At 32.1% G+C, this 12,519-nt stretch overlaps 1 protein-coding gene across 1 annotated transcript in view; it reads left to right on the top strand.

Moving 5' to 3' along the window:
- The first annotated feature begins 1,670 nt into the window (after nucleotides 1–1,670).
- LOC106719718 (beta-1,4-glucuronyltransferase 1) overlaps nucleotides 1,671–12,519 on the top strand; it is a 54,721-nt gene continuing 43,872 nt past the window's right edge. Inside the window, exon 1 of the mRNA XM_014514154.2 lies at nucleotides 1,671–1,984. The gene's annotated coding sequence lies outside the window, so the exon portion shown is untranslated. The remainder of the gene's footprint in view (nucleotides 1,985–12,519) is intronic.

The following is a 12,519-nucleotide window of genomic DNA, read 5'->3' as shown; positions in this document are numbered from 1 at the left end:
ATTCCGACGTTTCAATGTTTTTATTATTCACTAGCTGTCGCACGCGACTATGTTCTACATTTGTGCCAAATTACATCAAGATCCGTTGAGCTGCTCCGGAGATACCTTAAAAAAACATCCATCCATCCATCAATCTAAACTTTACAATGTTTTCATTCATAAATTTTACTACTTTTTCAATTGATTTCAGTACGGCACTCCTGCCCCATTATATTTATTTATTCTTTCTCATCAACATAATGAGATAAAGCGATGGATAGTGGATAAATTTTATTTAAAGTAATTTATAGTTTCAAGTTAGTTAAATGTTATCTTTCGATACGACGCCATATGGGGCATGGAGCTCTGTATTTTACTTTAGAGGAATTTGGTTTTCAAATTATTAGCAACTTTAAACAATTTTTTTTTCATCATTAGCCTATAACGATTTTTACAATTTCGTTATGTAAATCAGAATTATCAATTATGTTATCTCGTATCTTAAATTCGGCCGATTTTAATAATTTTAAATTCAATGTCACCATTGTAAAAAGATTTGTACCTGTCTGGTTTAAAACCAAAGGAATTGATTCACCGTGACTCCTGTTTATATAAATTAGCAAGTTAATAACTGTTGATTGATTTCTAATGTGATGAAAATGTTTTTTTGTAAGATATAGGAAAAAGTTATATATTGAAAAGAAAGAATAAAGTTAAAAATAGGTATGTTCTATCTTACAAATTCACGAGTAAGTTCATAAGACGGAATAAATCTTTAAAAAAATCTGTTCGATTGAAATGCTTGTTTTTAGATTGGCATGGTGTGGGTTTATTATGAGGAGGGAAGAAATACACGTGACAAGGATATAATTATGAAAATGGAAGGGTACGTCGGTAGAAGAAGGATTTAGAATAAAGTGACGACTAATAAGACGATTAATACAGACTGTTTTGAGCACGAAAACCTGATGCAACCCCAAGTAAAATAAGGAGTGGGACACTGTGATGACGAAGTGGTTCATCTCCAAGCAAAGTTGTACGCTTAAATGTGACACAATAACGTAATATCTATTCAGTCCATATATAATGTATAAATATGATACATTACGTGCCGCAAACAAGAGTCTGATAAGGAAATTTCGCAATATGCTCTCGAATTACTTCCCTGTGTCGGCGGTATTTCCGGATGTCTGATAGCTGACTTAAGCTGGAATTAGATATTGCTGAATTGTGCAATCTGCGGTTTCTCCACAGTCAAACTTGATAGATGAACTAAGTTAGATTGTGTGCAAATTATAGCCGATTTTAGAACTTGAGTTTTGATAATTCCATAATATACCAAATGTACAAATGAAAACAAATATTCAGTAAACTATATAAAAAAGCTTGTATATAAAAAAACATCTTGTAAATATTATGTTCTTTTAATATTATTACAAATGTTTTTAACCGACTTCAAAAAGGGGACGTCTGCGAGTGTTTTTTTTATTACTCGTTTACCCTAGGTTTCCCTTTTCGAAACATTGGTACAAATTGTCAGCTAAGTTATTTTGGGGAAGCTGACGGGACAATATGGTTTTGAATGAATGTTGCGGCTGTAGAAACCTATAGTAAGAGGATTCGAACATACTGTTGCTAATATTAGATGGGACAAAAAACGCGTCGACGTCGGGTTGCGGCCCTTCTGCTACGGTCCCTCGCCCGACGCGACGTCCCGGCGGCGCGCCGTGCTTCCGACCCGAGGCCCCCACAACATAACCTATACGAATAAACGACCGTCAGTCAGTACGCCGCGCGCCGCCGATCGAGGCGTTCGTACACGTGCGTCACGGGCAATTGTCTCGCAACTTAAAACATACAAGTGCACACCGACTCATAACCCGTATATTTTCGGAGAGTGCCCACTATTTATACCGTGTAACAGAACGATTCGCATCCTGGCTGACGTTCCTCGCAAATGCGGGCTTTGGACATCTGTGAAGAGAAAAATAAATATAGCAATCCGGTAAGTATTCATTGGATGTCCATGTAATCTTTTATCATTTTAAACTGTGCAATACATTGTACGCGCAGGACGCAGGATGCTGTGGACTCCTATCGAAGTTTGGAGAACAATAAACGTTTATTCATGTCGCCTTTTTTGCCTGTCTGTCCTTTGAATAGTGACATTGTCAACGTTTAGGAACAGCTATCGGACGTTTTATAAATATCGTAATAGCTTCAATCAAATAACAGGTTATGTTTTATAACTGGCACTTTCAATTGTAGCTTTTTAAAATCTTATGAAACAATCTAAAGCAGTTAAATGCAAAGCTTGTCAAAGTATCAAAATTCATATTCGGTGTGTATAGGTTATAAAAAAACTGTCAGTTTTCTATAAAAATACACGGCAATGTAATGTAATTACAGATTTTTGTTCGCTGCTATACATACTATGCGTTTAGTGTTTATTTTACTCCAATCTCAGTTGGTAGTTACGTTAAAGCGTGCGTCATAACGTATAAAAACTCGTTAATTTAATGTAGACTAAAATACCAAATAAGAAATGCTGCCCGTTTTAGAGCTTTGTTTGTAAAATGTTGAAATTTATTTCACTTAAACATTTGAAGCTTCACATATTGTGTAAACAAAGAAACGGGAAGCTTATTGGAAGCCCAAATAGTCGATATTTCGTTATCCAGTTGGCATTTTAGATTGATGAAACAACGTAATTTATCTTTGTGAGACATCTAAAAGACCATCCATAATGGTTGGCGGACACGTTCGCTACAATACTTGCGAAATGCTTGCATGAATCCGATTTCAGGTTACTATTGCACTTTTCACAGATCTCATGACTTTTAGTCTTATTGGATAGAAATTAGCAGATTCTTATTTAAAAAAAAAAAAGGAAATAGCAAAAACAATTTGTAAATAAACTTCAAGGAGATTAATTGAAACTTTAAAGTTAAGTTTTTTTTTAATAAATAGAATGTATAAACCTTTTAAATTATTTCTGCAAGATTCCTTTCTCTCAAATGCCGTAAAAAGTTGTCTTGAATGAGTTAAAAATTTATAATTCGTTTGAAACAACTTTTCCACACATTGGCCTTTAGAATAAATGATACGGTTAGCCTATAACCATGTTATTGGTCGTGTCAATTACGATTTTATGTCGTAAATCTTTAAATCGTAAATCAGGGCTAACTAGAACTGACGATTCAATGGTTTATGTGCTTATTAGCATTATGAAAACCACGTTCTGAGTATACTTATTACATATTAGTGAATAGATTTATGGATATATGAGAGAATTTACAGAAAAAGGATACTTCCCCTCCGTCTAATTTACTTCTTTTTTCCATCCTTCCATTTCCACTATTTGAAAAGAGTGATTCGAAAAAAACCCCTAAAGTGTTATAATTTTTAGGCTCGTAGTAACCCTTTCATATCTTTTTAGGCTAGCCTAAGGTAACATTGACAATATGAAATGCCGAAACCTACCTATGTCGTTGGCGTATTCTGTCCCCTTCGTTACTTCAGATCAATAGACTCACGTACTCCGTGAACCAGACGGCTTCTAAATACAACTATAACTATACTCTTTGCCAATTAAAAAGCTTCAATTACTTTTCCTTTCAAATGTTGGCCGTTTTGGTACCAACTAGTGAGTGTAATTTTGTTCCGGCTATCTAATCATTTTGGCAAATATTTCCAGTTATTTGCGTTACATAAAAAAGATAATCTTTTATTTGTTTCGCTAAGATATTGTCTAACAGTTTTTACTTTTTAAAAGCATATACATAGCTAATTCAATAGTTTCAATTCCGCTTTGTCGAGCAATTTTTACGTTTTTTTTTTGTTTTAATTGTCCGTTGGTTACATCACCTATTACATAGGAATCTTGACATTACATAAGTACATACATAAATGCATTTCATACTAAAGTATCGTATTATCAAATGCATGAAGCGAATAACTAGTACTGCTTTAGTACGAGTATGTTACGTTGATTACATTAGTGAGAATATTATTGTTAGTGACCATAACATTTCAATTGTTTTAACATCTTCAATTATTATCTAGAATAATAGTATAATCAGAGATGTGCAATTGTTTTATTTTCAGATTAATTTTAGTTGCAGTGTTGAATTCTAATCTTACTTAATAATATAAATGCGAAAGTTTACATGGATGGATGGATGTTCGTTTGAAGATGTTCGGTTGTAGAACATAGTCTGGAAGAACACATAAGCTACATATAAAGTTTTTTTTTTCAATACCGCGCGGACAGAATCGCGAGCGACAGCTAGTACAAAATTAAGATTTATTGATTAACCCATTATTGTGCGTTACTACAGCCGGATATTCAATACAAAAAAAATATTGGCATCTCAGTTTTGTGAACAGAGAATTAGAGAAGTTTGTTGTAGTTTCTAAGTCCCGATACCTCGTTCCTTGACTCAAAAGGTAAATAAGTAACTGTTACAGGATCAGTCCGTTATCCAGGTCGGTGGACGGAGGCCATGTGTTACTGTCGATTGAAAAAAAATGTCGATTGACTGCAAAGACACCGGATTTCAAATGCATTATTAATACATTCAATGTAAGTCAGCAATCACTTTTTATGGATTGAAGATTGACTTGTGATTTTTAAAGTTGAAATGACATGAGTTAATTAACTTTATAGAAAAGTAAACGTTATATTAAGGATAATTTCTGAGACGTAGTTTAAGTGAATATTTGAGCGGAAGATATTTCGCTATGAGAATTGTATATCAACTGTCTTTACACCGAAAAGGTTGAAAGAAGTCGATTATTTTAATCTGTATCTCGTTAGGATATACATTGCTGTGTTATCATAACACAATTCGTTATATGTAAAACAAAACAAGTAATGTATAACGATTTCATTTCACCAAGTTATTAAATTGAAAGCTCAATACAGCGTATAATTTGTACAATTATGTACAGGTCTCGTCGATGGTTTTATAAAACTTAATTATAAACGGACGTTAAGTTGCAACTAAGAATTATTGAATATAACTGAGCTAGTTAATGAAAATAATCATGAACTAGTTTAACGACTTGTCTATATCCAGTACACATTTATTACTATTTCTACCTTGTAAGATTGTGTCTTAAGAATTCAATGCACGTAAAACCGCGAGTTTCCACTGTCTCAATACCAATTTGAAAACATAATGGTATTAGGTAGGTATCAGTTATTTAAAAGTGAAACGAGAAGTAAGACAATGTTATTATTTAACAGTTATAAGTACTTCTTATTTGAATAATTTAAATATCAAATTAATTTATCCCGCACCATTTTACTTCACGTTTTCCGTATTAAAATGCTTCCCCAGCTTAATAAATGCTAATTCGTAAGTAACCTTTCATTTTACCGTAATGTTTTAATATAGACTAGCAGTTATTTTGTAAAAATGATTAAATTTATTAATGGCAGTTAAAAGAAATAAATTAAATTGAAAAAAATCACTCAATCTCAAAGCGATAATTTTTCTCAGGAACAATAAAGTATCAGGTAACCATGTAGGTACGAAAAATGTAAAGTATTAGATAAATATTTTTATGTTTACAATCTAAACCTAATAATATTGATAATACAAAATATTTAATCGTATTAACAAAAAAGTTACGAGATTGAATGTGGATGGTTATAAAGGTAGAGGAAGACCAAAAAAAGTATGGATGGATTGCGTGAAAGAGGATATGCGTAAGAAGGGGGTAAATTCAGATATGACGGCTGATAGAGATGTATGGAGGAGTACCTACTGTGTCGACCCTCAATAGGGATAAGGGCAGGTTGATAATGATGACAATTTTTTTTCAGTTCGGAAAATTGCAAAACAAAATATGTGGTTACTATATGTACAAAACCAACAAAACCAGGAGTTTCAACTATTGTAAATTTTATTAACAATAAAAAGAAAAACAAATGTTAATGCGACGATATAAAAGTCTTTCATAATGGAATACACTACAAGTCATGCCCTAGGCATAAGAATAACAATTATTAGATTAATTTAAATTATTAAATACAGATACAAGACATTAAATACAAGTTAAATTATTATTTAAATGTTGGTAATGGATAATGAATACAGCAGAAGTGCAAGAATTGTCCAATCTATTTTATTAGTTGCATTAAAATGCTTGTAATTATTATAAAATGCATTACAGAAGAGTAATTAAAACGATGTTCAACAGTTTATTAGCCAGTCAATCGCAGAACTGTTCTAACTTTATCAAGAATACTTTTATACTCTTATGTACCTAAATATAAATACTATTCTAGGTCTGTCCTAGCTACAGGAAATATACCTATATATAATAATATATGAAATTAAATTGCATAAAATTTAAAAGAATTTCCTTGTGAGACTGAAGTACAATCTTGTAAATACATCTTGGACAAAATATGTTTCATAAGTTCAAAGCTAGTCGCAGATTACCTAAAATGAGGTAAGACTTTTTTAATATTACAAGGTGGCAAACGAGCAAGCGGCCACCTGAATTCGCCGAAATGGCGAAGCGATGTCCATAGACATTCGCAAATGCAGATGCGTTTGCCTACCTTTAATCAATTCCGTTTGCCGATCATGAGATCGTAGTCTATTATACTTTTCACCACAACATATTTGGTACATGATCGCATCTCTATCGTCTTACCTTTAAAAATAATTAAATATAACATTGGTATACGTCTTATGCATTTTTAATAACTGTCAGACTCACCGGTTGTTAATTATTAAAAATATTGGTTATATAATGGATATAATTTGTTTCATTTAAGATTTACAGCAAAAGAGTTCTGCGTACGATCGTATAAATGCACGGAACGTTTAATTATTTTAAGATTCGAATAAAAACTAACGGTGTAATAATGGACGCTGTTGTTCTATAGGTATTAATTTTACCTTAGTAATGACTCATACCTCTTTTATGTTCGCCTGGTACTTACGAGCATTTTGTTTTACTATTACGTACATTAATTTGAACGTGTAAACTCGGCTCGGCTCGATCATAATGACTTTGAAAGCTTCAAGCTCAAATGCCAGCGATTTGTTTTAATTTTTATGATGTGCACTTCCAATTTCCTTTTCCGCAATAAGTTATATTCGTCACCATATAAGAGAAGGCTTTTATCTTATTGATAATTATAAATGTGAATGTTTGGATGTATGGATGGCTAATTGGATATTTGTTAGTAGGTATCTTCAGAACGGCTCAACAGATCTCGATGAAATTTGGCATAGAAATTTAAAACGATGTAGATGTCTGGAAGAACACATAGGCTACTAAATTAGTTCTTTTTTCTTCTGTGCCGATGGAGTTCCGGGCAACAGCTATAAGGAGATCTGTCGAGAACTAAAGTTACCATTTGTTTTTGGGAAAGTATCTGTAAAAAATTTCATTTGAATTTGTAACTATGTAGCGTTGTTCAATTATTTTTTGCACACGTAATCCCAGTCAAACAAAATTATGAAAATGATGTCATTGATCCTTAACTTAATCTAATATTTAAGCTAAACTCGTTTTAATTTAGTCAGACTGTTCCCTACATATCAAGTATCTAATAACAAAAAGTGCAGTATCAGTCATCTGTATTTTGTCAAAATGTATTCGTCGTATATTAAAATAATTTACAACGTAAGTGAAACCGTGTGCGAAGACTAGCAATTTACAATATCCGTTACACGTACAATATGACTTGTTTATACTTAAACATACACTATGTAGGTTGTGCGCTAAATTGCTTTGCAAAGGCACAAAGACTGGAGGGGTCCGTAACGAGGGGCCTGCGAGCAGACTTTAATATAATTTGCCCCTTAGAACCCCTCCCCCCATTTTTTTGTACTTTTCTTTTCACTCTTTCGTACTGCGATCAAGATTACTTAAATTGAAATACGTTTTATATGTACGTATATCGCATTTGTTTTATTCCAAGTTGTATGAGATAAAATATTTAAGTTATACATATTTGTAAGATCAGTCTACCATTATTTTGATTGGTTCGCAAGGCTTTTGTTTTGTTCATTACTATGTTGTGACTAAACACCGAGTTATTTTTCATTAAAAAAACAAAATGAAGGCGTCTATTTACCTTTCTTTCAGAACAAATAAAAATACGATTTAATGATAAAATGTTAAGCTTTGAGCTCTTGTAATGACGTAAAGTACGTTATAGTCGGTAATTAAGGTGGCTTAGAGTGGGTTAGGCGCAAGTCAATAGTATTTAATGGATAGCAACGGAGCCGAGTCAAGGTGTTTAGATAACTGAACACAATGCGCCTGCGACTGCATTCCAAGCCACTTTGCCCGCACGGGAATTAGTTATGACTTATTTGTGAACCTTACGTGACGTTAGCAATGTTAACATTTATTTTCTCTAAGACCTAGCACACCTAGAACTGTATTTACCTACATACACTACAGTATATGTATGCTATAAAAGAAAATTTTCCGTAAATATGTGAATTAAATAAGTAGCATTATTTTGTTAATAAGGAAAATAATGACACTTATGAATGTGAAAGCTTTTTCGATGAATTATTAATATTGCTTTCACACATTTTTTTATGTATTTTTGAATTAAAAAGCATGTAAATTTGTCAATTTATTGATTTACTTATTTGGGAATAACCTTCAAGTTAAATGTCATATATAAGATACTAGCTGTCGCCCGCGACTCCGTCCGCGCGCAGTTAAAAAAAAATGGGGGGGTTATGAAAAATAGATGTTGGCCGATTCTCAGACCTACTGAATATGCTCACAAAATTTCATGAGAATCGGTCAAGCCGTTTCGGAGGAGTACGGGAACGAAAACTGTGACACGAGAATTTTATATATTAGATTATATATCATAAAGTAACCGTGAAATTCCACTGCTGAAACACTCGTAAACAGGGAAATAATACTATGTTTTATACAATTGTTTCAAGAGTGAAAAGTGACAGTAAGTAAAGTGAAGAGACGTTCTTGAAGTAGGCGCAGGTTCAAGTTACAGAGAATGACGCAAGTGGGTAAGTTAATCACCTAACATTTTCACTTACGCGACTCGTTGTGCTAAATCAAAACACATTTATATTATCTATGTTATTACATTGTCTATGGAATGTGTAATTTACATTAAGACTTGGATTATTCGTAACTTGCATATGATTCATATCGTACTGTAATTAAGAAATATACTTAAATTCATTTGTTGCGCCGTTGTTTAAAAGAGCAAAACCATTATAGATAGATCTAGATAATCTGGCTGTGATTGTTATTTTTACGAAAGTTTCCTTCAATAAGTCCTAGACATACTTTTTTTGAATGATAATTTTGGAAAGGTATAGTGAACATATGGCTCTTAATGGCACGCGACACAATATTTTGAGTACGTCATTATACACTACGAAAAAAGTGTGTAATAAGTTATATTTGGAGCTAACCATGGTACCTAATGTTCAGAATAATCAGCCAAAATTATTCGATAGCACTTCAATAAGCTCAATAAACATTGTTTAAAAAAAATGACACGTTGAAATGTAAAGGTTCGCCATCACTGGTTTAGGATTCCATCTGAGATTCGTACCCTGTCTACCCATTATTAAATAATTCTATGTTTATATCATGTGCCAACCTTGACATAATAAGAAAAAAAAACACGTATCAAATATTGTTTATCTTTTTTGACGTATCGATTACAGATAAAATTATACAGATAGTAAGTTATAGATAAGCTTCAGTGATTTATTGTGAATTTAGCGATATGTATGTTTTATAATAGTTTTATCTACTTTACTATGTTAAAGATAATTTAAACGGTAGATCACTGCTGTTTTTTGATAAAGCATTTAATAAATTGTAGGAACATTAAATGACAAAGAGTAAAAAAGTTCTATGAATAATAAAGTAGCAATAGAGTTTTATCTATACATGTATGTAGGTACTTCATTATAGGAGCACTTTATATAAGGATCAGACATTGTAATATCTTAACCGCTATACTTTTTTTATAATGAAAAAATCTAGCGCTTGACCACGTTCCTACCCGATGAAGTGATGTGGTCTAAAGATGGTACGCCTAGCTTTGTTATTCACTCTACTCTTGAAGGTCCCCACGTCGTACTTGGACGGAAAAACTGACGCCGGAAACTTATTCCAATCTTTTGCAATACTACCTAGGATGTAACTCGAGTAAATGCATCTGTAATAACAATTTGATTAGGACGGGATATTTCGCGAACAATATAGGAATACAACATGTTCGTGTGACTTATCTTGTGTGTAAAAGTTTTATAACATTGCTCTTCGCACATCTACGATTGCTTTTCGCAATGACGTAGTGTCTTATGATAAGTTTTTTATCTGACAAAATTTACACTGGTTTGTTTTATACAATGTTTATTTCTATCTCTCCTTTATTATCTTGATATCATTTAAAGTTGACAAATATTTGCTGTTTATGAAGTTCTGGTACAATTTATTTTTGGGAAAAGTATCAAATTTTCATTTTGTAACTGATATTGTTTGCTGCCCCATGAAGTGTTAACAAGATGTTAAGAATCGTAGGCCATTTACTTTTTTATAGCAGTCTTGAAACTTATTTAACGGACAATAACGGAATAGCGTTAATCGTAATTTTGTTAACTGTATTATTTGCTCAAGTATTCGCGAATGTCTAATTCTATTTTGTAACAGTTAGATTATAAAATTATTTCGTTACGTAGCGAGTTTTTACAAACTATTAGTTTATCAATTACAATTAAATATATGATTAATTCACTAAAGAGGATTATAATTATATACCTACTTTTTGATATCTAGAATCAATTGAACGCTATCATACTAAATGTGAATGTTTAGATGGATGAATGGATGGTTGGATGGATGTTTGTTTGAAGGTATCTCCAGAACGGTTCAACAGAATGTTCAATGTTCAATGTTCAATGTTCAAAATTCAATGTTCTACATCAGTGCGAAATTTCTTGATGAAATTTCGCACAGATGTAGAACATTGTCTGGAAGAACACATAGGCTACTTATAAAGTTTTTTTTACCGCGCGGATGGAATCGCGTGTGACAGCTAGTAATTAAATAAGTTTTAAATTATAATATCTGCTTACTGCTATAAATAACATTAGATAACATTTCAAACTAAATTACAAAAGACAATTTAATTATTATATTAATGTGTCAAATTTATGTATAAATATATAGGCGACCACTAATTTATATTAAACTGTAATTCAACATAGCGTTAGTAGCTCAAGTATTAAGCTCTTGGCTTGTAATCCGCAGGGTTCCAATCTTATCATGTACCAATTTTTTGTCACTGCACTGCTTTATTTGTAACAAGATTTACAATACACTATTTATATATATATTATACAATACATTTTTATTCTTATCATGTTTCAAATAAAGACCAGTAAATAAGACGACGAAAAAAACCAGATAACATTTTATGTTAGATAACAAATATTATCTCTTGATATTATCGAAATTAAATCGTTTATCAATAATTGTGTTTAACATAGTTCTTTGAATCATACCAAGGTTAGTTTCCTATCTTTAGTCTGATGGAATGCAAATAACTCTGAAGAAAATAAAATCTAATTTATCTCGGGTCTTTCCCATCTTATTTAGTTACTAATATTCAAAGATTCAAACTTTAGAACAGTTCGTGGTTAGCTGTCAGCGCTTGTCTTCGCGGGCCTACGGGTTGAGGAAAGACAATTTTTCAGATGTGTTTGCATTTAGCAAAACTGTGTTCTGCGTCTCGTGCTGTATTTAGAGCGGCCATGAGTTTAGTTAATAATAACCATGATAGTTATTATGTTTAGATAAGAGAAATGATATAGAAACACTTATAATCATTTATGATACTTCAAACACGTATAAAATGACTACTTACGTCGTTATCACAGTATATAAGTACCAATAATATCAATATTGAATCTTTATCAGAAAGAAGATAAAACAACTTATGTTTCTAGTAATTTTTGTATAAGAACTACTGAAACATAGAATTTCTAATACCTACAATTTAAGCTTAAACCTAGTCATTAAATTATTAGCTGTCTAGACGGTTATTCATATTTAATTAGAAGTAATTGTTTTGGTGCGACCTAAAAACAATTGATATATCTATCTATATATATAAAAGAAAGTTGTGTTAGTTACACCATTTATAACTCAAGAATGGCTGAATCGATTTGACTGAAAATTGGTGGGCAGGTAGCTTAGAACCAGGAATAGGACATAGGATAATTTTTACCCCGTTTTTTTTTTTTTTTTTATTCCGCGCGGACGGAGTCGCGGGTAAAAGCTAGTATACATATAAAAGAAAGTCGTGTTAGTTACACCATTTATAACTCAAGAACGGCTGAATCGATTTGACTGAAAATTGGTGGGCAAATAGCTTAGAACCAGGAATAGGACATAGGATAATTTTTACCCCGTTTTCTATTTTTTATTCCGCGGGTAAAAGCTAGTTTAGTATAAAATGTTCGTTCACTTAATTTGTTAAAAAATGTATGTGGATAA

Source organism: Papilio machaon, chromosome 3 (assembly GCF_912999745.1).
Source record: "Papilio machaon chromosome 3, ilPapMach1.1, whole genome shotgun sequence".
Classification (NCBI taxonomy): Eukaryota; Metazoa; Arthropoda; class Insecta; order Lepidoptera; family Papilionidae; genus Papilio; species Papilio machaon.
Note: the sequence above shows the minus strand (reverse complement) of the source record. Positions and strands in the feature narration are given on the sequence as shown.